This window comes from Anolis sagrei, chromosome 1 (assembly GCF_037176765.1).
Source record: "Anolis sagrei isolate rAnoSag1 chromosome 1, rAnoSag1.mat, whole genome shotgun sequence".
In the NCBI taxonomy this organism is placed as follows: domain Eukaryota; kingdom Metazoa; phylum Chordata; class Lepidosauria; order Squamata; family Dactyloidae; genus Anolis; species Anolis sagrei.
This window is the reverse complement of record NC_090021.1, coordinates 308,440,417-308,468,048: the sequence shown is the minus strand read 5'-3', so window position 1 is coordinate 308,468,048 and position 27,632 is coordinate 308,440,417. Positions and strand designations below refer to the sequence as shown.

Here is a 27,632-nt window from a genome sequence, read left to right as displayed (position 1 = left end):
GATTCCCCCTTTCCTCTCACTTTGAAGGCTTGTGTTCCTCTCCCTCTTGTGCGTGTGTGTGCTTGCTTTGATCCCAATTCCAAGCGGGTCGGGTCGGAGTCGCCGGATTCCTCTTGCAGTGTAGGCGGCCCCCTCCCTTTGGCACCTACACACGCGCCGCCGAGCCCATCCACGCGCGGAAACACCCACGCGGGGTGGCCTCTTCTTCGGATCCAAGAGCTGCCCCAATCAGGAAGAGAGAGAGAGCGAGAGATACCTGGCCCAAATCTTCCCCGGGAAACTGAAGAGGAGACTTGAGAAGGTAAGAGTGAGTGAGTGAGGATGAGAGAAAGAGAGAGAGGGAGGGAGGGAGGAAGTCCAGAGCCCACGAGAGAGAAATTGATCTTTCGCTTCCCCCCTTTCTCTTCCTCCTCCTCCTCCTCCTCCTCCCCCTCCCTTCCCTTCCCCTCCTTCCTTGCTGAAGCCAAGGCCGCTCGGAAGAAGCCCAGGTGAAGGCGAGCGCGAGCCCAGGGAGCCCAATTCACAAATGGGCGAGCCGTATGCAAATAGGGTCGCTCCAGCGGGCCAATCAGCGCCGCCGAAACACCCTGCAGAGGGACCGGCTGGTTCCCGGGGAAAAAAAGAGGAGGGGCCGAAAGAGGAACCAAAGACACCCCCCCCTCCTCCATTCAGAGGCAGCGTCTATCTTCACCAAGCCTCGCCCTCCTGCACACCTGGCTGGCCCTGGCCACGCTCTGCTTGGGCTCAGAGATAAGGAGAACGGCAGGACAGGTAGTCCATCCCCTGCCTTTGGAATTGGGGTGGCAAATTAGGATGCTCTGGGCTAATCAATACAGGGTTAAGGGTTGCACAGAAAATTCCCCACCTGCACTCCCTCCCCCTTCTTCCTTTTCATGTGGATTTCTCTTTGAATAACTATACAACAGAGTAGGTATCTGCATAATTTCAAAAGAGCTTACACCTCCATTCTCTGCTTTGACTAGGATCTTGGATAGATAGATACAAACTGACAAGGCAGGTAATCAAACGCCTTTCTTTAGAATGATTGTAGTAAATTAGGATTGTAGTACATTTCAGACTGTATGACCATGTCCCAGAAGCATTCTGTCATGACGTTTTGCCTGCATCTATGGCAGGCATCCTCAGAGGTTTCTGAGGTCAATACAACAGCCTGGCAGAAAATTCTCCCTTTGTACTATGAGGGAGAGTCATAGGGAAGAGGGAGCAAGCTTGTTTTCTGCCACCCTGGAGACTAGGATGCAGAACAGTCTCTTCAAACTACAGGGAAGGAGATTCCACCTGAACATTAGGAAGAACTGTTCAGCAGAGGAACTCTCTGCTCTTGAGTGTGGTGGAGGTTCTTTCTTTGGAGGCTTCTAAGCAAAGGCTGGATGGCCATCAGTAGGGGTACTTTGAATGTGATTTTCCTGCTTCTTGCAGGGGGTTGGATTGGATGGCCCATGAGGTCTCTTCCAACGCTATAATTCTGATTTCCCTTTCCCCTTTTTTCCTGTGTGACTTTTAGCATGGCACTGAATGTTTGCCTATTTCATATGTATGTAAACCACCCTAATTCTCTATGGGCAGAGAGGGCAGCCTAGAAATAAATTATTACAATTATTATTGTGTTTTTGTGAGTTTTCTGGGCCATGTTCCAGAAGCATTCTCTCCTGACATTTTGCCTGCATCCTCTGAGGATGCCTGCCATAGATGCAGGCAAAACATCAGGAGAGAATGCTTCTGGAACATGGTTATACAGCCTGGAAAACTCACAACCACCCAGTGATTCCAGCCATGAAAGCCTTTGAAATTATTATTATTATTTCTTGAAATAAGCCAGTATTTGTTATATTCAGCCTTAGTCTAATTTCCAGTAGCTTTAGCACTTTGGCACCACCTCACAAACAGCTTTCTCACTATTCTGCTTTGATGCAGGGAGTTTAGACATACAGGTAAGGTAGTTGAACCTCTGGCTTTGGAATTATTGTCATAAATTAGGATAATCTATGATGAGAAAAAAATGCAGTTTAAACAAATTCCAACAGACTTTTCCACCTACACTGCCCTTTCTCCTTTTTCATGTGGGTTTCTTGGAATAACAGTATAAGGGGACGTTTGCTATATCGCTACATCCTGCGTCAGGCTAATTTCAGGTGGATTTGACACCTTATCTCTGCTCTGCCTCCCATTCCCACACACCTTTCTCTCCCTCCTTGAGGAGTGATGCTGCATTGACTCAGGAAACTTAGATATATAGAACAGTGGCAAGTGCCTTTCAAATTATAATTGTAAATTAGGATTGCCCATGACGATAAATACATGGTTTCAAAAATCTGTGATAAGAAATTCTCCACCACTAATACATACATTCTCTCTCCCCTTCCTCCCTTTTCATGTGTTTTTTTTTTTTTTTGGATTACTGATATAAGAGGGTATTTGCTATATTGTAGTTCAGTCTAATTTCAAATGGATTTGACACCTCATCCTCCATGCATTACCATCTACAAAATGGGTATGTTAAGGATATAATGATTTCTTATAAAAATGGATGTGAAACAGTTTTTATTAGTACCAGCAAAGATATGTCTTTGTTTTTTTAGTGTCTTACTTTGGTGGTCCTAATAAAATGCATTTCTTGTCTTGGATTCTTCTTCCCTCCTTTGGACCACACAGTTTCTTTGTTTTTAATTGAGAATAGGAAAAGAAAGCTCTTTCATGTATAGTGTCATATATGTGTGTGTCTTTGTGCATATATAGACAGATATATTATGGAGTTTTGCTGGTGTCGATCAGTTTTTGTACCTTCACACACAAAGTGTTAGCTAGCTGAAATCTCTCCTCTCTGTTCCACAAATATAATGGAAATCCTGGTTTTAGGATGGAAAACTGTGAAGACACCTTTTCCCCACTGAAGCACATATAAGAAAACAAACTGATCTACCACCCTGGAAACCCCATGGGGCATTTTGGCTGCATTCCAGTCCCATCACAACCCCTCTGCGAAGAACTCTCTGAAATGTAATTACAGTTTTATGGTTGCCAGCCCCAAAGGGAAAGAAACATCTTTATTTCAGGTAGGAGATCAAGCTAAAAGCAGGAAAATATGTGTGTGTGTATGCTGAGAGAGAGGAGGAATTGGGAGATATGGGGTTAAAAAGAATGCTGCTTCTTTCAAGCATATCATACCAGCAAGTTGGAGTATCTCAGTATATGAATGTTTGATTCAGAATGTTGAGAAGTTTGGTTTTGGGGGATTTTTTTAAATCCCACTTCTCTTCAATATGTTTGGCATTAATGTGCAACAGTATTGGAAAACTGGGTTACTGTGAGTTTTCCGGGCGATATGGCCATGTTCCAGAAGCATTCTCTCCTGACGTTTTTGCCCCATCATCAGGAAAGAATGCATCTGGAACATGGCCATACAGCCTGGAAAATTCACAGCAACCCAATCATTCTGGCCATGAAAGCCTTTGACAAAGCATTGTGTAAGCCCCATCAGTGTGGGTACAAACAGAAGGTTTTAAAATGGGGAGATTCAACCTGATCTCACCTGTGGCACTTTGCAGCAAAGAGAATTTTGGAAGTATGGAAAAGGCAAGCTAACAATTGTACAAAGAGGAGGGTAAAACGCCCATCCCGAACACACTGGGACTTCAAGGTAGCTCATTGCAGTGCAATATGAGGAAGAAGAAAACAAGTAAAGAAAGATGGGTAATCACTTTTTCAATGCCAACCTAAAACCATTTGCTTCCTGGGGCTGAGCAGGAATTGGTGTCACCCACTCACCTATGAATGTATATGCATGCCTTCAAGACACCTGTCAACTTAGGATGACCTCATCCATGGATTTCAAATAATTTTCTTAGGCATGGAAACTGTGTGATGGTTTGTCGTTACCTTCCACTGAAATACAGCCTGTAATATCTGGTATTTTTGGAGGTCTTCCATTTAAGTTCCAACAAGGGCTGGCCCTATTTAGCTTCCAGGATCAGATGGGAACTGGTGCCTTCAGATGACTTTGGCATCAAGTACATAGTACCCTACAGTAAAATCTCCACTATTATCATCAATTAAATAGTTAAGAATGTGGAACACTTTCATGACTTCCATGTTTTTCTAATGGTAGGGCCAACACTGCACTTATTTCAAATGGTGGGCATTGTGTGGTTGTTAGTACAGGAAATAGAAGCTTGGCCCCACCTTTTAGGACAGGATACTTAAAACCATGTCTACAAGTTCTTCTATCTACAAATTCTTCTATCTCTTTCTAGTAGACACATTGTGCCTTTTAATATTTGTGAGAGCAGTAAGCATTAATGATATGAAACATTCACTTTCTTAGGACATAAAGAGACAGAGGAAGTAGCTCCAGCTGACTTTCCTTCTGTTGCCCCATGATCAATGTGTTGGTTCCTTATAGAAGTTGCATTGAGAGTAGAAAAAATGATTGTGAAAGTTATTGAGGGGATAGAGCAGCTCCTCAATAGAAAAACAAATACAGTTTGAAATTTCTCACTTTGAAATCAAGAGTACTGGAAGGGACCACAATGGCCACCTACTCCAACTCTCTGAATACAGAAGCTCATCCAATCCCTTCTTAAATCCCTCCAACCTCTGCTATCTATGGCAATCTGTGAGTACCTCATATCATCAGAAAGTTCATCGTAATGTTTAGACCTGTGAGTCCCCAGGTATTTTGGCCTACAACTTCCAGAAATCTCAGAAATCCCAGTCAGTTAGCCAACTGTTAGGATTTCTGGGAGTTGAAGGCAATAAATAAATAAATCAGGGGACTCACAGGTTTAAAACCAAAGGTTTAGACAGAATTGCTTTTCTGGTGATTTGAATCCTTTGATTCAGAAGAAATCAAGAGCAACAGAAAGCAAGTGACTCCATCTTCAATATGAGACTACTTCAAGTATTTAAACATGATCGCCATATCAGCTCTCCACCTTCTCCTCTACAAGTGAAACATTTTCTGATCTCTAAGTTATTCCTTGTAGGGTTTGGTTTCCTGATTGCCATTCTCTGAACATTTTCCATCTTGTCAATATCTTTCTTCAACTGTATTGGCCAGGAACAGATATGATATTAAATGTGAGTCCTCAGTAAAGCAGAACAGAGTGCTGTTATTACTTCCTATGATATGGAGATTATATTTCTATCGATACAACAGTGATTGAAGTGTTTGAACCTATGCATGACATAAAAAAAACTAGACAGGAATTTTTCTCCTCCTTTTTTCAGAGTGCTAAAACCTATAGAAGCTGAAGGATATGAGATTCAGGATAGCAAAGGGACATCGTTTTTCATGCAGTGTTTAAGCTACCCAAAATGTAATGAGGACCACCCTACATGGACGGTTTTAAAGAAAGATAAGACAAATACATAGATAACAAGGACATCAGGGTTTAGTACACAGTATGACACTTGATTGGCCACTTTGGGAACAGAATCCTGGACTAGACAGTTATGTATCTAATCCAGCAGGATTATTCTAAAGTTCTTATTGTGTTTTACTGCAATGGGAATTGTGTGTTTTATTGTTTTATATTGGCAGTTTCTTTCAGAATCTACTTATCAGGGGAAGTATACCAGGGGAAACAAACCATGGCAACGGAATCTAGTTTTTACTGTGATCTCAATAACCTCAAATACCCTTCAGATGTATGTCATTTTTCTATATATGCAAAAAAAAAATTAAAAAATGCTATTTATTTAGCATATTTCTATTCTAACCTTCCTTCAATGAGATCGGAGTGGCCCATGTGTCTCTCTCCCATTTTATTCTTGCTCCCCAAACTCGTGTGTGGTAGGTTTAACTAAGAGAGGTGAGCTAGAAATGATAGCAGGAAATCTGTGCTTTGTAGGTTTTATTGTGATGTAATTTTTTATGGCCAAGGATCATTTTTCTCATAACTCTCCCAACTGAAATACCTATGCCATGCTGCTATGAATACTAGTTGGCTGTAGCATTTTTACAGACAATAATGCTTTGAATGTTATTAAAGGCAATAATAACAATAATTTCCAAATTCAGAATGAACCCAACAAAAATCTACAATATCTACTGTTTGGGAAAGAGGAAACTCCCTAAACCTTTCCACTTGTAGTAAATGCAACAGTAAGCACTAGGGTGGACAGTCACAGCCAAATGAATTTATTTACATAATTAATATTTCATGTATGTATTCCACACTGGGCTTGCGTACTCAGCAGCAGAGGGCCAAGTGCAATGGCAGATGTCTTGACTATGTCTGGTTGTGATCCCCAGGTTGTGCTAGTCAGCTTTTGTGTGCTAGAAACCATATCATACGAAAGCTGACTGGCACAACCTGGGGATCACAACCAGACACAGTGAAGACATCTGCCCTTATGCTTTGCTACTCTGCTGCTGAGTACACATGTCCAGCATGGAATACATATCACCATGTTAAAATAGTGGATGTAGTTCTTAATGAGACATGCCGCATTACTGCAGGATGTCTACATCAAACACTACTGGAGAAATTATACTGCTTAGCCAGTATTGTACCACCTGATATCTGCCAGGAAGTAGCAGCTAGTAATGAAAGGACCTAGGCATTGACATCTCCAGTCCATCTTCTGTTCGGATATCAGCCAACATGTCAATGACTTAAATCAAGAAACAGCTTCCTAAGACCTACAGAGATACTCACAGGAAAACCTCAGCAAGCAAGAATTCAAAAGTGCAGGCTAAAACCCAGAACCTCAATCATGAGACCAGATGAGAAACTCCCTCCTGGGCACACAGAAGACTGGAAGGCACTGAACAGGCTGCGTTTTGGCATCACAAGATGTAGGGCCATTCTTAAGAAATGGGGCTACAAAGTAGAGTCCACAACATTCGAGTGTGGAGAAGAGCAAAAAACAGATCATCTACTACAATGCAGTCTGAGCACTGCCACAAGCACAATGGAGGACCTTCTTACAGCCACACCAGAGGCACTCCAAGTGACCAGCTTCTGGTCAAGGGAAATTTAGCACAATGGCAAGTCTTTAACTTTGTGGGTCTTTTTCAAAATACATTATAAATGCATTCCCAATTTGCTTCTGACACGATAAATAAATAAGTAAATTTCATTTATATTCCACCTTCCTCTCCAAAATTAGAACCTAGGGCAACTTAAAGAAAAGATGAATAAATCAAATAGTGGTGGTTGTTGTTGTGTTCCTTCAAGTCTTTTCTTACTTTTGATAATCCTAAGGCAAACCTATTGGAGTTTTCTTGAAAAGCTTTGTACTGAGAAAGGTTTTCTTGGCTGCTCCAAGATCAACCAGTGGGTCTGCATGGCTGAGTGGGGATAGTTTGGGGCATAGTGCAATGCTCAAACCATTACATCATGCTGGTTCTCTTAAAAGCACATGCCAAGTGAGAATTTGCCAAAAGTTAGTGTTAGACAGTTAGAACATTAAAGCCAATGGAAACAAATCCTTCAAAAAACAAAAGACAGCTTCCTTAACCTCACAACAACCCAGAAAGATTAGTATGAGAGAGAACAGTTGACCCAAATGAGTTCATTGGCATAGTAAACTTGAATTCCTCAAGTCCTAGGTCAATATCCTAGCTTACCACATGGTCTCCCAGCTGGATCACAATATCTTTCACTCCATCTATAGATAAAAATCTGGCCATTAGACCTTGCTTGCCACCTATGTTTTGAAAAATAGAAAGATGTGTAATGCAGTTCTGACCCTAGCCGTTCATTTCAGGGGCTTGCTCATAACTACGTGTGCATAAGATTTGGCTTATTTTCATGGCCCTGTATTCTCCACCTGCATTGCATTCCAACTATTCCTGCCCATAATGAAAGGAAGGTTATTTTAGTATCTGCATTTATTTAGATTGTATTCCCAAAGGTGTGCTGAAAGCAAACGCATTACCATGCTTCATACTGAGATAATATAAGACTAAACAATAACAGACTTAAGCCTGCTTTGTTTGTAAATTGTAATCTAGTCCTGTGATTTGGCTGTATACAAATTCAGTATCCAAAATATATTTGCAGCAGCTCCACAATGTTTAAGGAAGGAATCCTTTGTAGTCTAACTAGGATATTTCTGGTATTAACCTGGCTTGAGTCTGCTTGTTTTCCCAAAATCAGGCATATATAAGGGTGGTGTTAATGTAGGTATTTAAAAGAACACTCCTGTAGTTTTAATGCTGTATTTTGGTGGCATACAGTATCATCCTATACATGCTGTCTTAGAAATAAGCTCCATTATATTCAATGGAACCAACTCCCAGGTAAGCATTCATATAAAATTGCAGCCTTGGAATGATGTGAGATGAATTTGGTTGAACAAATCATAATCCCTAGACAGTCTTTTATCATTTTGTCTCTTTCACTCTGTACTTCCCTAGAATTAAATCAATGTTCTCAATATAATTTAACATAGACACTGGGAGGCTTTTCTTATATAGAAGGGCTCCCTGTGAGAGACAGTGACTTTGTCTCTCTCTAAGGGACTCCTAGAGAAATTCGGAGGTAATGCAAAATCCTAAATATACAGTATGCAACTGAGTACATGTGGGGTGAGCTAACATAATATAATGATTTGAGTGTTGAAGTGGGTACTTAAATGTTTGGAGACATAGTATTTCTCCATGGTTAATTCTTTCTTTCTGTTGTCCAGAGAGACATCATGGTATAATAGTTTGAATAATTTGGATGCTGGACTACGACTTTGGGTATGAGTTTACGAAGGCAAGAAACACTAGACTCACTCTAAATTGACTTCTAGCTGTCTCCACAACACTCAACCAATTCCAGTAAGTATTGTGAGTTTTCCGGGTTTAAACAGCTTTGGGACAAGTTGGGGAAATTGTATACCCATTTATTTTATTTTCCCAAATTTCTAGCACTGCAGAGAGTGAGAAGGAGCCCTTTTAAACAATTCACATCAAGAGTTCTTATATTTGCTTTTTTCATGTTCCCTTGGTAACTTTTCCCCTTTTCCTTGTATATCTAAACTCTCACTGGAATCTTATAGTACCTGTTACACACACACACACACACACACACACACACACACACACATATATATAATGTAGCAGAGGCCTTAAAGGTCTTTCCACACTGCCCTTTATCCCAGGATCTGATCCCAGATTATCTGCTTTAAACTGGAATATATGACTTTCCACTGTCAGTTAAACAGATAATCAGGTCCTGGGATAAAGTGGCAGTGTTAAAGGGCCCCAAGAAACTCCTTTTACTGAATTATAAGATTGTGTAACCAGACACCAGCAAGAGTATGTGATCACTGATGTGCTTCAGTCCAAATGCAATGTACATCCGGGGCAATGCACATTGGTTTTGTGGCGCATTGGATCTGTTGTGTATCAGGCACTTTGCTGGCTCTGCTACATAGTAATGTATTAGAAACGCCCAGCTGGATATGAACATTATCCAGCTGCATAATTCTACCATATTTCTTCTATTCTAAGATGTCACTGATTGCAAGATGCACACTAATTTCAATACCACCAATAGAAGAAGCTGTATGGTGTAAACAAGCACTTGTGATTATAAGATGCACCTCATTTTTCAGGATGTTTATATGGGGGGAAAACATATCTTCTAATTGAAGAAATACAGTAATTCCTGCAGATGTATGTCTATTTACAAAGATGTAAGTAGCCAGCAGTCAACATTTCTCAGTATTCTATTGAAATTGTAAATTACTGTTATGCTAAAATTTGTGGATTGAAAGAAAAATTGTTTTGGTTGACAAAATTCTTATTGGAGTGTGATGTTCTCTCATTCTAATTCCCCCTCTAAATACACACCATTATTGGGAGTCTGTAGATGCTCTTGAACTACAAGTTTTATCAACTTTAGATGTGGTTGCAAAGTGAAAACTGGAGTAGGCTCATATACCTTCAGTAGCTGTGTAAAAGAAGGAACTTTAGCATGGTAAGAAACAGGTAACAAGTAACACATGATAAAATTCCTTCTGTTTTCCAGCCATAAAGGTAAAGGGAGGAACCCTTTCCAATTTTCAGTCTGGTTGCCTTACTTCTAACCAGTATAACCCATGGTGAGGAATGCTGGGATGGCAACGTGTTCCCCATCCTTCCTATTATTGAAATAAAAGGAAAAGCAGGGGGTATGCACCTTTCTATAGATGCTTATACTATACCCCCGAAATTACTCAGAGCATCAAGAGAAGTACAAACCATTTTAATTATACATCATTTTCTTTAAATCTCCTGGCCTTATGGCCTACAAAATGGCACATGAGCCACAGAAAATAGGGAAATGGTATCTGTTTTTAACAGCTACTCTGTACAGGGCCAATACAATAATGTTTATATATATAAAAAATTAAAACGAACAGTGTGAGGCAGGCCATAAATACATCAAGGGATTTCTGGTGACACCATAAAGCACTGGGACTTCACTCTGGTTTTGTTTATTAGGTGTCAGCAGATATATTTACTGCTCTCTAATTTATGGGTGACTCATATTTCTAGCAGCACCATCATAAGGAAAGGGCAGATTTCATGTGCATTTCTCCCCTCTTGGGTACAAAACAATACTGTTCAAAGGGATATCCAGCTTTGGTTTTGGGTAAGAGGGAGGCCCATTCTACACTGCCTTATATCCCAGGATCTGATCCCAGATTATTTTCTTTAAACCAAATTATACGAGTCCCCACTGCCAGATAATCCAGGATAAGCAGATAATCTGGGATCAGATCCTGGGATATAGGGGCAGTGTGGAAGAGGCAAGAGATGTAGGGAGGGAGAGAATGATATTAATTTAGAATAGCAGAACATTATTCTATAAAATAGTACATTCATGAAAAAAATTGTCTTACATTTTTCTTTTTCATAACTAAGAAAATATTTTCCAGTGGTGAAAATGTGCATGTAAAATAGCTATAAATATAGACAGATCTAAGGGTGCATATCTACTTCTACTTCCACCTTCATTTTTAGTGATTTTGTCCGTCCTACCTATCTCTCCAGGAAATGCCACCTTTTCCCCTCTTCTTTTCTAGCAGGGCTCCTGTGCAACAACAGCTGTTTGTCAGATTTCTGCAACACAACTCTGGAATAAGTAACACCTGCTAAAGTCAGCATGTTGCAACTGGTATGTTGGCTGCCAGATGTCACAGTAACCAAAATGTGGAAATGGAGGTGAGATTAAAGGGAGAGAATTGGTATACTAATGGATGATCTGCCACAGTGGTACAGTAATGCTGCACCCTCATCCAATAGCAGGGAGCATTCCCCTTCATTGGGGGTACCTTTTAGTATACTTCATTTGGACAGCAATTTCCCAAAAGTCTTCCATTTGGTATCTACAGTTTTATATTTATACATTGATCTGGGACAAATGGTATGATTTGCCTTCCCCTTTGCTTCCAAAGCCTTCACAGCCAGAGCTTAAGACTGCAGTGGTAGTTTTTAACATCCGGATCCATCCCTGTTTTTGTCTTCAGAAAGTACAGTGTGTGTGTGTAAATGTGTTGTTGCTGATATAGATACATGGATTTTTTTCTCAAGAAAGAAAAGAAAAAAGGGGAAAAAGAAAATTAAGTCTTCCTTGCTAAAAAAAAAAAAACCCTTGTCTTTGGCTATTCACTCGGAACATCTCATATACTGTGAAAATCAGCCACAATAAGATAAAAACAGGATGCGAGGGGGAAAATAGGAGAAAGGAAAGGGAGGAAGAAAATGAACTTCAGGCCAGACAACAAATTACTTAAATTCTGAGAACCTGTGAAAACTGTCAAGTAGAACAAAGGGCTTATAATAATACCTCTCCTCTGATGTTTTGTAAAATAATAAGTAAAACATTGATTGTGCCTTGACAGAAATACAGTGTTGGCAAGTGAAACAATGCTCTGGAGACTCTTCAATGCTCTAAGGAAAGTTTGCCACACAATAGATTTAGAGTAGGCATGCATATGCACCCACCCGCCCTTGCTCATACATCCATGCATGTACACAATGTCCTGCTTTCCTTGGTGCTTATTTCTGCCTCTGTCAACTGGGGATGTTGACAAAAGCAAACAAGAAAGGCAAGAAGAAAGCAAGCTCAGCGGCAGCCAGCTTGGAAAGTCTCTGATTTGATGCCAATCCCTTTGAACTTGAGATCTGTTGTGAAAAATAAAGGCCTTTGCACTGAGCATAGCTCACTTCATTTCTGCTTTTACTTTTAATGAGTGTTACATATATATTCAAATAAATGACACCTTCCAGATCCATATCATCCTCGCTGGCTTCTTTTTTCTGCATCTTGCTGCCTAAGATTTTTACTACAAGTTACAGAAGATGGAAATTAGGATTATTTATTTGACCAGCATGTGCTGCTGCTACTCAGCTGTATTTTCATACTTTGCTTTATGATATATTATCATAACAACACGATCATGACCATGAGCCAAATCAATTCAACTAACAATCAATTCAACTAACAATAATTTCAAACATCAGCATCAGGTAAAGGTGTGTTGATTTTGCTAAATTAAATTCACGTAGAATTTCACAAGGGAAAAAGTTGTTGGGAAACATTTTACATGGAAAGTACTGTTGTTCTGTTCGAGATGTAATCTTAAACAAATCCCAAAACAGGAAAAAATATTTTCTGTTCAAGTCTTTTAGTACATACTTAGCATTTGTGCAGAATATTCTGTTTTGGTGCAGATTCCCCCCTTACAGAATAAACCCCCAAGTGTGAATAAGGAGAAGAAAGCAGATGGCTAACATTACTTGTTACTTCTTTCTAGGATGAAATTAGCAAAGAATACGTTCAATAACATCTATTGCTTCCATATTGTTCTATCCTTGTGGAAGCCAAATAAATACAGAAGAGCTAAAGGCTATCAGGTTTCATTTGACATATGTTTCATCAGGTGTTGGATGATGGGTGGTAGTCCATGAAAACATGTGCCAAAGAAACCTGGCTAGTGCTAAGATAACACAAGGATCTCTACCCCCACCCTCCAAGTAATACTATCCTGGTCTGTAGCAGCAATAGGAAAAATAGCTGCAAATACAGTTACTGTGAAGAAATTAAAGCAATGAAGGAACAAAGTGTTCAGATCTGACCAATGATGGACACAACCTATTCAAACTGTGGCAAAGCAAACAGTTCCACCATAGTTCTTACACAGGTGGTCCTGGAGTTGAAAGATGTTCTTCCTTCTCTGTACAATGGCCTTTTGATAAACCATTATGGAATAACAAGATCAGGCATTAAAATATGGGTTAAATAAGGGCCAATTTACCAACCTATTTGCATTTTGATAATTCTGAAATAAGCAAGAGGGGAAGCAGCTTGAAGAGTCTCCACAGAGGTCAGGTGTCAACCCTTGACTACCTCCTCATCTTTCCTTTGGGTGAAATCACTCACCCTGAGGGCAGTCCAGTAATTGGGTTGCTCCTTGACTAGTCTTGGTTGTTGAAGGTAAATTCAGATGCTTCCATCAAAGATGGAGGACAATTGAGATTAAAATGCCAGATATGCCCTAAGGGTCTTTGGGTTGTCAGGCCTTATATAGCAGCCCCCCCCCCCCCAGGTATTGACATGAGGCATTGCCCCAGTTGCAAACATTTCTGGTCTCATTCCACTGGAAGCCAACAAAGCTATGCACCTCCCTTGCAATACTTCCTGCCGCACATGTTCCAGACTGCATTCCCCACTGCTAGTGAAGAAGGAACATCTTTTGACTCCTTTCATACAAAAGCAAGGCCTTTTAATCTGCTTTGGCTATGGAACATCCATGCTTTCCAAGGGAAAGAGGGGCCAGGGATTGAGCTGTGCTAAAGATCTGTCCTATACTTAGCTAATACTCCAGTGGGATAGCTAATACTCCAGAGGACAGAATTCAAAATGACATTAACAGATTAGAGAGCTTGGTCAAAACTAACAAAATGAATTTCAACAAGGACAAATGTAAAATACTACACTAAGGCAAAAAAAAAAATGAAATGCAAAGATACAGAATGGGTGACACCTGGCTCAACAACAGTCCATGTGAAAAAGTTCTTGGAATCTTCATGGACAACCAGTTGAACATGAGCCAATAGTGTGATGCAGTAGCTAAAAAGCCAATGGAAATTTGGACTGCATGAGAAGGTGTATAGTGTCTAGATTGAGGGAGATCATGGTGCCCCTCTATTCTGCTTTGGTTAGACCACAACTGGAATACTTTGTCCAATTCTGGGCACCACAGTTTAAAAGAGATATTGACAAGCTGGAAGGTGTCCAGAGGAGGTTGACTAGAATGATCAGAGGTCTGGACACCATATCCTATGGGGAGCACTTTAAAGAGCTGGATATGTTTAGCCTGCAGAAGAGAAGGTTGAGAGGAGACATTATAGCCATGTATAAATATGTGAAAAGGTGTCATAAAGAAGAGGGAACGGACTTGTTTTCTGCTTCCCTGGAAACCAGGGCTGGGAGTAATGGGTTCAAATTACAGGAAAGGAGATTCCAACTGAACATTAGGAAGAACTGAATTGTAGGTTTTTCGGGCTGTATGAACATGTTCTAGAAGCATTCTCTCCTGATGTTTTGCCTGCATCTATGTAGGCATCCTCAGAGGTTGTGAGGTCTGAACTGAAAAACCTACAACAACCCAGTGATTCCAGTCATGAAAGCCTTTGACTATACATTAGGAAGAACTTTCTGACTACAAGAGATGTTCAGCAGTAAGAGCTCTCTGCCTTAGAGTGTGGTGGAGGCTCCTTTAAAAAGAGGCTGGATGGCCATCTGTCAAGGGTACTTTAATTGTGCTTTTACTGCATGGCAGTGGATTGGATTAAATGGCCCATGTGGTCTCTTCCAACTCTCTGAATCTATGATTCAGGACAAAGATATTGCAGGAGGTACAGGGTGTCTCCTGCAACATCGGAGAAGGTATTATCGTTGACATAACTAGGGACTCTACCAACATTAGCCTTCTCCCATCTCCACTGGACAAACTTGGGGAAAGTGCAAATATTAACAGGATCCAGGCTTGATAGGTTATTTTACCTTGACAATCTTACACAAGAAATATCAAACAATCTATCATATTTCCTCTGGAATTTTTAGCTTAACCTTTCTGGCTTTCTTGCCTATGTAAAGCTTAGTGAAAAAACTTCAGTTAGATTCCAGATTTATGGTTTGATATTATATGAAAATTTAAGATGGCAAATCAAAATGAAACAGGCTGGAATGGACATTAAACAAGAGCCTTGGTGAAACAGGTTGCTACTGGAAAATAGACACACACAAGTCATCATGTTTTTCCCCCCAAACAGCTGTTTGCTTCCTTTGACGTGCCGAAAGGAAAGATGCTATCCCTTCCATCAAGCTCTAGTTAGCAGGATTTGCAAATTGAGTTACATTGACTCAGTAAAATTAATAGGACTCTCTAATTTAATTGAAATCTATTCAGAGAAAGGATGCTGCTTCTCTGTTAAGCAGGGAGATTATAGAAACACCAGCACTTCTTTGTGTGTCTGCTAAAAAACCCAGAATGGACAGTGAGAGTAATAGTAATTAGTATTCATATAGCACTTTACAGCATTGAAAATGCTTCACATCCATTATATCAACAACCATGACAATAGCTCTGCATGGTAGTTGGGATATACTGTATACTGTTAGTCCCATTTTGAAGAAGGAGGGGAGGATGAGATTTAGAGACAGAGGTTTGCGAAAAGCTTCTTCCCTGCATTCAGAGCCAGAACAATATTTTAGCAGAGATTACCCAGTTTATAGTCTACTCAGAGTCCCACTGAATCCATGTAAATGGGATGTGTTGTGGGGTATAATGACAGAGCACAGTATTTATATTTACATTTTAAATGTACTAAGCATACTAAGTTCATATGAAACTGTGGCTTTTATTTCCTCTGCTGGTCTATGACTGAAAGAAATTATTTGATTTGACAGAGCACATTGTTGGGTGAAAATGCTACAGGTTGAATCCTTGTCTCTCCAGTTAAAAGAATCAAGTAATGGGGAAATCCTGTATCCAAGACCCTGGAAAATAGCTGTCAATTAAATTAGATCAGCATTCTAAACTCTGGTCATCCAGGACTTTTGGACTTCTTCTCCTAGAATCCCTGATCATTGGCCAGGGTAGCTGAGACTTCTGAAGTTAAGTCCAAGACCCCAGATGACTAGATTTTGGGAATCACTGGATTAGATAACGTTGGGCTAGATCGGAATTTCTAAATGTTATGTTTTGGGGGCATGGTTATCAGGAACACCCATCCAATATCATAAATGAGACATTCTAGGTGTCTGAAAATAGCAATTTTCCCAAGCTTAGGCTAGATGGACACCAAATCATGACTATGACAGATTTTGTATTCAAGCTACTATGTCGCCCTTGGGGAATTTCTGCCCTGGATATAATGATGCACATGAAGATGTATGTCTCAGTTGGATGGAAATAGCGGGTTGTGTGCCACTGGCATTTGGGAAATCATAATCCACTTTTTACAGTGATTGTAAGATTCACTTGCCTGGACTGCAGACCCATATGTAATCAAAGAAAGCATATCTCCTTTTACATTTAGTATATATGGTCATTAAGAATGGCTAGAGTTTGCCTTAAATGTTATCTGATCTCATTATGAAAAACAGGTTTTTTCATCTGACAATGCTAATTTCAAGTTGCTAGAATGTTTAAATGATATCAATGGGCAAACTTATTTCTATTTAAGGGGTGGAATTATTAAGCAACCCTCTCATTTTATTTTCTTTCACTCTTCAAAGCCTGTACATTGGAGTGGGAAGGTGCCAAATCCCATTTTAGCTTCTGCAAGAGCATCTAAATGTCAATGTAAAGCTTTGCTAACTGCAATCTTTTCCAAATGTTCCTAGTTCTAAAACTGATTGCTCTTTTTCCCTTCCATTTTTTAAAGTCACATTCTCCTACTAACACCAATCCACTCCCCACCGACAGAGGCTAAACAGATTATTTTATTTCCTTGCATAAACCTTTAAAATCTTTGTAGCTCTCCTCTGAATCCTTTCTAGCTTGTCAGTATTTGTGACAATTTGACATTACATCCTAGGCTCCTGATCAAGTAACAAAGCCCACAAGATAACAGGCCAGAAATTGACCTTGCTGTCTGGTTTTCCTCATACGTGGACACTGATTTGACTTATTTTGAGGCTGGAGGATTAAATGCCACTGTAGTTAATAGCAAATGCTTCTGTTCCCTGTTTACTGTTCAAAGACTACAATATCCTGATAGTGACATTCTCCTTCTTTATCTTTTACATGCATCACCTAGTCCTATCTGCTGATCAAAATATTGGCTACTCTTAATCAGGCATTCCTTTAAGACTTTCTTGGGTTCTGTAGGTTTGCCAAGTTGCAAGTGAGGCAATTAATGCCATATTCCCAGAGGTATCACCTAGGCTTATTAATGTGTGTGGGAGAAAAATGCTCAAGTCCTAATGCCAAATGTGCAGAGCCTGGAAATATTACTTTTTTTGAAGTAACATTTTTATTTACATGTTAACAGGCAGATCATATCAACTTATAGAAATCACTTGAGGAATGAAGCATCATAACAGGCCAAATACTTTTTGTAGTGGGTAAATGACATTTTAACAAAGACTCACATCCTATAGGACAGAGAATAAGGTGATTGTATAAACAGGCCATATTGTTGATGATTTCAGTTATTTCCCATACTAATTCAAAGTGGGGCAAAAGTTTGGGAGGCTGACACCTACACTGACTTATGTATTTTAAACCATGCATTTAGTTTTTCGAGAGGGTGGTAGTGGATGTTGATGATTTAATGCCAAATATCCCACAATGTACCAGATGTGCAGATTCACTCATGTCTCAAAGTAGCTGAAATAATTGTGAAGAGCATTAGCACAAGGAGCGTGTCTCCATATTAAGCTGCGTGCTAAGTACATTTTCTAGCCCGCTGAGCAAGGTGTGAAGGCAAGCAGTAAGTGTCTGATACAGATTAATACAACTAACCCTCCCCACAACCCCTGGTATTTATAATGTTTGTCACCAAATACCAGAAATAGTTTCCTAGCCCAATCTGCAGCCGGAGGGTCCTTGAGCTTCCCTGATTTCTTTGACTCCAGCAACCCATTTTTTTAAAAAAAAAGTAGAGAAAAGTACCAGTTCCTGCTTTGATCTCTGAAGTTCTGCCCAGAAGCCGCTTTCTGATTCTTCCTTTTGTTTGTTCTCTGCTGATTCCCTTTCTGCCTCAGTCGGGTGCCTCTTCCTTTGGGTGCTTTCCCACGCGCTTGTTGTGCCACCCATTTTTTGGCTTATCTCCCAAGTATAAACCTTTGTTTTCAGGGGAAGCAATACAGTCTTGCTACTGTGAACAGTAGAGAGCCACCAATAGTTCTGCTGTATATTTTTGTGACCTCTGCTTTGTAATATTTTGGACTATGTAAACAAAACATGTGATGTCATCATACTATGCTTTGCCTGCCCTTGAAGATGACAACCAATGGATTACAATGCAAAATATTTATCTAGGTATTATGGAGAGGAAGAGAAGAATATTATTATGCAAAGTTGCCCTGTCTTATAATGGCCATGATCTGACAGAAACTTCAAGGGGAGTACTGGAAGAGGAGCCCCCCCCCCCCACCACCACCACCACTACAACAACATAGACTCTGAGAGTTGGAAGACATCACAAGGACCATCTAGGATAGCACATATTCCCTTCAAAACCTGCCCATATGAACTGAAAATTTCTCCAAAACAGACTTTGGGACAGTGCAGAGAATGGAAGGGGTGAGAACAAACTCATATTTTTACCAGACTAGTGTAAGGTTGGATTTATACCAATGTATGTAAGATCTAATGTATGTAAGATCACCACAATTCAAGAAGGATATTGACAAGATGGAACATGCCCAGAGAAGGTCAAGTAAGATGATCAAATACCAGTATATAGACACCAGTCATTATGAGGAGTGACATAGGAAGCTGTTTCACTTCAAGAAAACTGAGTGCGGTGATATGATAAGCCATCTTTAAATATCTGAAGGGGTGTCATGTAGACAATTGAGTGATCTTGTTTTTTTTTCTGCTTTAGAGACCAGAACATGAACCAATTGATTCAAATTACAAGAAAGGAGATTACACCTACACATGAGGAAGAGTATCTTTAATATAAAAACTCTGGGGCAGAGAGTTTCACTGCTGAATGGCTCTCACAGTCAGGAAGTTCTTCCTCATGTTCAGATGGAATCTCCTTTCTTGTAGTTTGAAACCATTGTTCCGCATCCTAGTCTCCAGGGCAGCAGAAAACAAGCTTGCTCCCTCCTCCCTTCATCTCACATATTTATACATGGCTATCATATCTCCTCTCAGCCTTCTCTTCTTCAGGCTAAACATTCCCAGCTCCTTAAGCCGCTCCTCAGAGGGCTTGTTCTCCAGACCCTTGATCATTTTAGTCGCCCTCCTCTGGACACATTCCAGCTTGTCAACATCTTTCTTCAGTTGTGGTGCCCAGAATTGGACACAATATTCCATGTGTGGTCTAGCCTAGGCAAAATAGAGGGGTAGCATTACTTCCCTAGATCTAGACACTATGCTCCTATTGATACAGGCCAAAATCCCATTGTCTTTTTTTGCCGCCATATCACATTGTTGGCTCATGTTTAACTTGTTGTCCACGAGGACTCCAAGATCTTTTTCACACATACTGCTCTTGAGCCAGGCATCCCCCATTCTGTATCTTTGCATTTTGTTTTTCCTGCCAAAGTGGAGTATCTTGCATTTGTCACTGTTGAACTTCATTTTGTTAGTTTTGGCCCATCTCTCTAATCTGTCAAGATCGTTTTGAATCCTGCTCCTGTCCTCTGGAGTATTGGCTATCCCTCCCAATTTGGTGTCGTCTGCAAACTTGATGATCATGCCTTCTAACCCTTCATCTAAGTCATTAATAAAGATGTTGAACAGGACCGGGCCCAGGACGGAACCCTGCGGCACTCCGCTCGTCACTTCTTAGAAATGGAGAAGAGCACCACCCCCCAGCATTGGACTTGACTAGACTTAATGTCAAGGGGAAACCTTTACCTTTACTAATCTCAAAATCTGGTTTCATTATACATCCATATTAATGACCCGATATAAAATTAGGAGGGTTTGGGCAATAGAAAAACATAGATCAGATGTCAGAGAAAAAAAATCTGATGTAACCTATCAGCAATACAAACTTTCATTAGAAATGTGACTCCTGAGCAGTAAAAGGTAAAGGTTTTTCCTGACATTAAGTCTTGTTGTGTCCACCTCTGGGGAGTGGTTCTAGGGCGAAGGAGGTATGTAGAGCGTTGTCTGTACATACCTCCAAGGTCATGTGGCCAGCATGACTGCATGGAGTGCTGTTACCTTCTCACCAAAGCAATACATATTGATCTACTCACCCTTGCATGTTTTCAAATTGCTAGGTTGGCAGAAACTGGGCCTAACAGTAGGAGCTCACCCTGCTCCCCAGATTCGAATTGTCCAACCTTTTGCTCAGCAAGTTCAGCAGGGACTCTTACTTAATCTAAGTAATAATGAATTCCCATTACATCTTACCATGCAGCAGAATTAAGTAGCAAGAGGAAAGCCTAGTCATGGTTATTTTTCTCATGCAGACTTACAAAGAAGCATAATAAATGTTTGTTTTGAACTGGGTTTTTTTTGGCTTATCTTATATAGATCTCTATTGTTTTATTTTTAAATAAAATCAAATGCCACAGTTTTTAAGACTTTTTCTTCAAGGAAAAGTCCAAAGTTACCCAGAAAACTTCAGCTGGGCATCCAGACCACCCAGCCATTAAAAGAACAGCAAATTAACAGCTTTTGAATTAGTCTTAAACTTGAGGATATGAGAATCTTTCAGTCTCATTCTCAATGAACTTCTCCTGCTAGGCCTATTGTCCCTTCTTTGTTTCACAGACTAAAGTACAAACTGCATGCATTTCTCATCTATCCTCATTTGGAATCTATACTGTTCTTCAAGGGTGCAGTGACAGACTATTCCACAATATATGCAGGAGAGAAAATGTTTTCAGGTTAATATTTCAAAAATCAGGGACATTTATGGCTTCACATTTATATAGAATATGAGACCTGCAAAGAGCTGTACCCATGATGTTTTATACAGCAGTTGATCTCCAAAATGAGAGAGTTCCTTGAAATACGAGACATTTGGCCACAGAGAGAACAAACTAGTTGACCTGCTTGATCTAGTCTCCCTTTAGCCTGGGGTGAAAATCAGATATTTTACAGGCTTGTACGCTGTTTTTCTTCTCCCCTGGAGAGACATCTTTGACAGATGCTTAAATCTGAACTGCTGATCATTTCCCTTCTCCCACTCTTTATTTATATGGCTTTTGAAAATAATTTTCCAGCTAGGTCCTTTTTGATTTAACTAGGTGCTGCCAATCTACCACTATTTCGGGTTTACATTTTTTATTGAATGGGCCTCGAATTGAAAACTAGATTTCTTTCCAATTCCCTTCACTTGTGAGGGGAAGGGAAATGAAAACGCCTGTCAGCAAAAGTAATGTGTTTAATACCGTGCCAACCCTAAACATCAGCAGAGATTTCTGTGTATTGCAAATAATTCTATCACCGTCCTATATTGCTTGGTTGTGTTTTTATCTTTGCCATAGGATAATATCAATATTTCAAAATGTGAGACAAGGAATGTTTTATGAGATTGATGTGGAAAAGAAGTGTGACAAATACGTCAAAAAGGACAGAGGGAAATGCCAGATACTCATCAAGATGCCTTGAGCTTCCATGGGGAATTGCTGAATGTATCCTTCCTATACCTTGGATTCTCCTTGGAAAATCTATGCATTTAATGGAAAACTGGGACAATAATACATTTTAAGTGGCTTTTAAAACACTTCAGAAGGAAACTTCAAATATTAACTCTAAAATCAGAGAATGTGTTAGAAAGAAAAGTTAATTTTCTGACTTAAATCATGTCCTATTAAAAATTAGGCCCAAGTGTGCAGAAAAATGTTAGAAATGAGAATGCAGAGTTTTGATGGGATAGAATGGATTTCACTGTACTGTAAGTGAGAGGTATCGGTTCTGATGGATCCTTTGTAAATAACTCCTCAGCAGGTAGAGAAACCACACCTTATGGAGCAAACTGAGTTATAACTTCTTATGCTGACATTTTATTGTTTTTCCTGTTTAAAATGGCAGTAATTTATAAAGAGAGTCCTGATGGATCTCCACTATTTGCTCACTTCAACATTCTATCACTGTATTCTGCAACACCTATAAACTAGGCCTATGTGAAAAAGATAACAAAAATGGAAAACATTATGTTCTCCTTTCAGCCAGTGTGCCTGAAGTCTAGAAAATCTGGCTATACTGTACTTGCTCATGTTGTGTTTTGTTCTCATGTGTAAGAATAAAACATTTTAGAACAGTGGTTCCCAAACCCTTTTTGACCAGGGACCACCTAGCCAGGGATCACTCTCCAACATCAGTACCAAAAGGGTTACGATCAGTTTTTGGTCAATTTTAGATTTGGTTTGGTTATTTGGGGTGCTGACTAAGAAAACTGCATTGGATAGACCACATCAGCTCTAGTTTCTGATACAGAACATATGTCATCCAGTAGTCACCATCTGCTCGCCCACAGAAAGCCATATATAATAAGCCTCGGCACCATAAGAGGGTTTCACGACACCAGACACACTCAATGCAATGGTGTAGTAACAGTGAGGCCATGAACAATATTTTAGTTCTAATGGGAAGCACTGTTTTAGAAGTTGCCTTCCTCCAAGTAGAATTACAAGCATTCTTGTACTTTTCCCCCCCCCCCAAATTTTAGGACTTTCTTGTAAAAAAATTCAGGACAGGAAATGTAAAAAAAAATTCTAATCTGGAACGTATAATGAAATATGCTCTGGTCTTTTTGTCTTTATGTACAAGCAAAAATTGTTATGTTGTTGTTGGTGGTAGGTGGGTGGGTTGACTATTCCTTTGATCCCTGATTATAATTTCAACTTTAGAAAATTCGGGGTCTCCCCATTTTTAACTGTATCTTTCAGTAGCGGGAAAGGAAAATGAGGGATTTGCCTTTTCAATTCAGAATTTAAACTCCTTATTATTATTATTTTTAATTTAAAATGTTTCAAATGTTCAAAGATGTAATCCTGCAGACAAATAATACATATATAGAATCTTATGGTGCATCTAAACTGTAAAATGAACACAGTTTGGCACCACTTTAATTGCCATGACTCACTGCTATGGAATCCTGGGAATTTGAGTTTGTTGAGACACCAGCACTCTTTGGCAGAGAAGGCTAAAGACATTATAAAACCACAACTCTTAGGATTCTACAACATTGAGCCATTGCAGTGAAACTGGTGTCATACTGACATTGGTTTTACAGTGTAGATGCACCCAGTGAGTTTGAAGGGATTCTAAGAACCATCTAGTGCAGTGGTTCTCTACCTGTGGGTCCCCAGATGTTTTGGCCTTCAACTTCCAGAAATTCTAACTCCTGGAAAACTGGCTGGAATTTCTGGGAGTTGTAGGCCAAGACACCTGGGGACCCACAGGTTTAGAACCACTGATCTAGTAGCAGGTATTTGGACTCTTGAAAGTAGCCTCTATTCAAAGACAAATTAGAAGAGTCCATTACCATCCAAACCACTCTATTTCATTGATGAATAGTTCATATAACAAAGCATGATTTTCTAATTTTAAGATGGATGATTTTTTCTTTTACAATGATTTTATAATATTAGTTCATGTTCTAGTCTTTGGAGGTGTAGAAACCAAGTTTGCCCCATGTTCTACCTGACATCCTTTCAGATATTTAAAGATGTCCATCATGTTACCTCTCAGTCATTTCTTCTCCAAACCTAAAATAATACCATTTCCCTAAGTTATTGCTCATAAGGCTTGATTCCCAGACCTTAGATCATGTTGGTTGTCCTTGTCTTGAACTGTTGTTCTCATGATCTTAAATGGCAGATCATGCCCTCATTTTCTCCACCAAATAGCTACACCTCTGGTATCTCTTTATTTTCTTTTAGAAATCCCGGCACAGTGTAAAGCACAGAATAAAGAATGCTTAAGATCAATGAATTCAAAAGAATTTGTATTCTGGATTATAGCCATTTTGCCTAATTGTCTATTCTTAGAGTGGCTGATTGAATGATGGTGCTTTCAGAAATGATTTAGAAATCCAGGTGCCCAATTTGGAACAGCCTCAAATCACTTGGTGATTTTTGAGACTCTTGGCTCTGAATCAGATCTTTGCAGTAACCCTATGAGAAATTACTCACTGGCTGTTCAGTGTTATCACATCTGTTCTTTATATTATGTGTAATACATTGCTGAGTCCTTGCCTAAAGCATGGTAGAGTATACAGGACAGGCTTCTAAATTAAGCACACCTTCCAAAATATGGTACAGAGAAGAATGAATAAACAATCAACCACTAGATTTAAAAAGACACATAAACTTGTTGTGAGTTGTGTGATATTTTCTGACTCCGATATGAATTAAAATAGACTGACAACTTTTTAATGCACAAAAAGTACTCTCCAAGGTGCTAAGTCTGTAGAGTAATACAATTCAGTACCTTAAAGATCTCCTTTAAAGCCTGCGAATCAGATCTGGAGTGGATCCATGACCCCACTTATGGGAGCTACTATTGCCATGCCAGTTTTTTCCCCTTATAGACAAGCAAATAATCAACCTGATAGAGACAAAAAACATACACGACAATTCTATTGATTTTTACCTTGTGTGTAATCCATATTATAAATAAAGCCTTAACCCTGAGATAGTTTAAATTTTGTTTAATACAAGTTTTGCTTTCAACTGCTTCCTCCTGCACCCATGACATTGGGGCTGAGAAAGGAGAATAAAGGGAAGTAGTGCTACAAACAGAGTCTACAGTTTGCATAAGGTTTCTCCTCCTCCTCTTGTCCTCCTCTTGTCCCTCAAGTCCCTATGTAAGACAAACTTGATTAATAACTAAGGGTTATTAATTGTGGTTGGTATGCATGACTTCACTTTCTCTGTATTCAGTTTCAGTTATATGGAAAGTAATACACAAATGCACAAATAGGTCTAGTTTTTAGTTGTTGTCATCAAGTCAAGCTGATGTTTGGTGATCCCATGAACAATACTGCCAAGATCACCAGATATCTATTGCCCTGATCAGGTTCTGCAAACATAGGGCTGTAGCTTCTAGATGCATTGTTGACTTTTCTAATAGATTATGTTATCTCATGATACTAAAAAAGTGGTGTATAAAAATAAAATAAAATAAAATAGTAGTTTACAACAATCAAAAAGACATGGTTAAAAATCCACAAGATTTGTCTTTGTCAATGGTGTGTGTGTGCGTGCCATCATGTGTAAAATTCTTGTACAACTGCTTTCAAATTTGGTTATAAAGATAACACAGTTATGCCTATTCTTGCCAACACTACAACTTCTTCCTTCCTAACTAGCTGCCATCTTTCTTTGTTCTCTTCTCAGAAATATTATCACTTTCAAAACTGACCAGCAGGATTTTTACTCTGATCTAGTTTATACCCATTTCAGGCACTGTGAATAAGAGTTAACTGCACATGTGAGGTAGAGTGTGTCTTACCTCATGTGAAAGGCAACAGGTTTGAAGAAGGGAACTTCCTGTATGTAGGAAAGAGTTCCATGCAATTATGGACCATCCTGTTGAATTTTTTTTCAAAATGTAGGGTTTCACAGAGAGATTCCATACATGCAGGAAGTTCTATACTCAGATTAATTCAGCCCTACATTAGCAGAACAACAGTAGAGGGGTAGGTTTAATATACTCTCCTTCTCCTATGTTTAGTTAATAAGCCTCTATCTTTACCTACCTACCTATCATCTACTCATCATGCTCCACTTTTTCCAATTATTTGTATACAATAAACACAAACATCCTCTTGGCTTACAAGAAAAAAGAGTTATCTTTGCATAAGTGTGTATGTATTTTAAAAACCATATGTTGCTCAGCTCCAAATGGCTGTCCAGCTTTCTCATAGCATGGTGAGAAAATATCAATAAAGTGCAATTATTTTCTCACCTGATCTCAAGTGCAGCACACTGTACAAAATAACCCAAAGTTCATAACTGCTGTGGAGAAAAAATAGTCTCAGCCCTACTGATCTTGCTGCTTGGTTTTCATTTTAAATATATATATATATATATATATATATATATATATATATATAATTAAACATTGCTCTTCAGGATTCTCTTTGATTGCTGAATGAAGCAGTGAGTTTCTCCTTGGCTGTGGAATGCTGTTTTATGATCCCTACCACTGGTCTTTTAACTACTGCATCTGTGAATTCTTATTTGCTTTTTCTGGTTATTGTCTTCTGGCTATTTTTATAAAACAGAATACACTCTTACCAATATTCATTATTTTCTCATAAATTTTGGATTAAAAAAATACACATTAGGCAAAAAATGAGGAGAGGGTGGAAAGAAAGACTAGCCTTTAACTTCCTGAGAGGATAGTGGTTTAGTTACCCTGTCAAATGTACGTATACAAAAAGAATCAAATATTATCCTCTAAGTTACAGATGGAAAAGCTATGGCCTCCAGGCCAGATGAATGCACTTCAAATGGCCTTCATGGCTCAACTAACATCTTTTTGGAGGGATTAACTGAAACTAGACTGGGCACACTTATCCTGCAAGAACTGCACTGGCTTCATTGTGCTTCCAAGTTCAACTAACAGTACTATTGGTGACCTATAAAACTCAAAATGATTTGGGCTGGGATACCTGAAAGACCTCCTTGCTTACTATGAACCTGCCAGAAATTTGAGTTCTTCAGAAGAGGAACTGTTTCATGTCCCTCATGAATTTAGGGTAGTGGGTAAGAGGGCTTTCTTTGTAGCAGCTTCACTCTAGAACTTGCTACACAAAAAAAAGTTTAACTACACCAGACAGTTCATAAGTACTTTTAAAAGAATGGTTAGATCCATTTTTGACAGTTTTATGTCATTCTTTCATAAACAACCCATTGTGTTTAAAATGGTAAGTGAATACCATACATGTTGTCAGGGATGGCAGAAGGGAAGATTGGCAGCAGATCAGTGGTAAAACTTAACAACACGGGTTTCAAATAATGTAGGTAGGCCTCTGCTCCTGGTACATTTTAGTCATTCAAATCCCATAAACTGTTTGTTCTTTGGGCATGGTGTAGCATGTAATTCAAGAAGTTATTAAACTATTCTATTTTTTTAAAAAAAATATTTCAGACAAACAGGTAGAGTATAACATAACCACTTTTCTTCATGAGGAAGTTTAAAAGATAGCACAGGCAGCTTTTACGGAACATATATTTTAACAATTTAACAAAAAGAGATAAAAAATTTCATATGCAATTGTTCTACTTGTTTCCATCCCTTTCCACTGTTTCCCTCCCCCTCCCTCTCTCATTCATCCCTCTCCCTCCAGGTACAGTCATACATTTCCTTTATTATTCAGTCTGCTTGTTGGATCATAAGGATAGTCTGGTTTAATTTCTTATATTTTTGTTGCCCTTAGCATTGGCTATTGGTTTTCCCTATTTCCCTTCCCATTTTCCCATTTTCCCCTTGGAGTATTTAGCAGACTACATGCTTCAAGATTA

General features: G+C 39.3%; 1 protein-coding gene and 1 long non-coding RNA gene across 50 annotated transcripts in view; one reads left to right on the top strand and one right to left on the bottom strand.

Annotated features, from left to right (window-relative positions):
* NRXN3 (neurexin 3) overlaps positions 1–27,632 on the bottom strand; it is a 1,474,105-nt gene that overhangs the window by 585,264 nt on the left and 861,209 nt on the right. The gene's annotated exons all lie outside the window — the stretch shown is intronic.
* On the top strand, positions 215–11,276 carry LOC132763885 (uncharacterized). Of its 3 annotated transcripts, none has more exons than XR_009630280.2 (5): positions 222–301; positions 464–771; positions 2,878–3,074; positions 8,659–8,794; positions 11,032–11,276. It is a non-coding gene; the product is annotated as an uncharacterized lncRNA (long non-coding RNA). The 3 variants fall into 3 exon arrangements; XR_009630278.2 differs by having other exon boundaries at positions 11,029–11,276; XR_009630279.2 differs by lacking the exon at positions 464–771 and having other exon boundaries at positions 215–301; positions 11,029–11,276.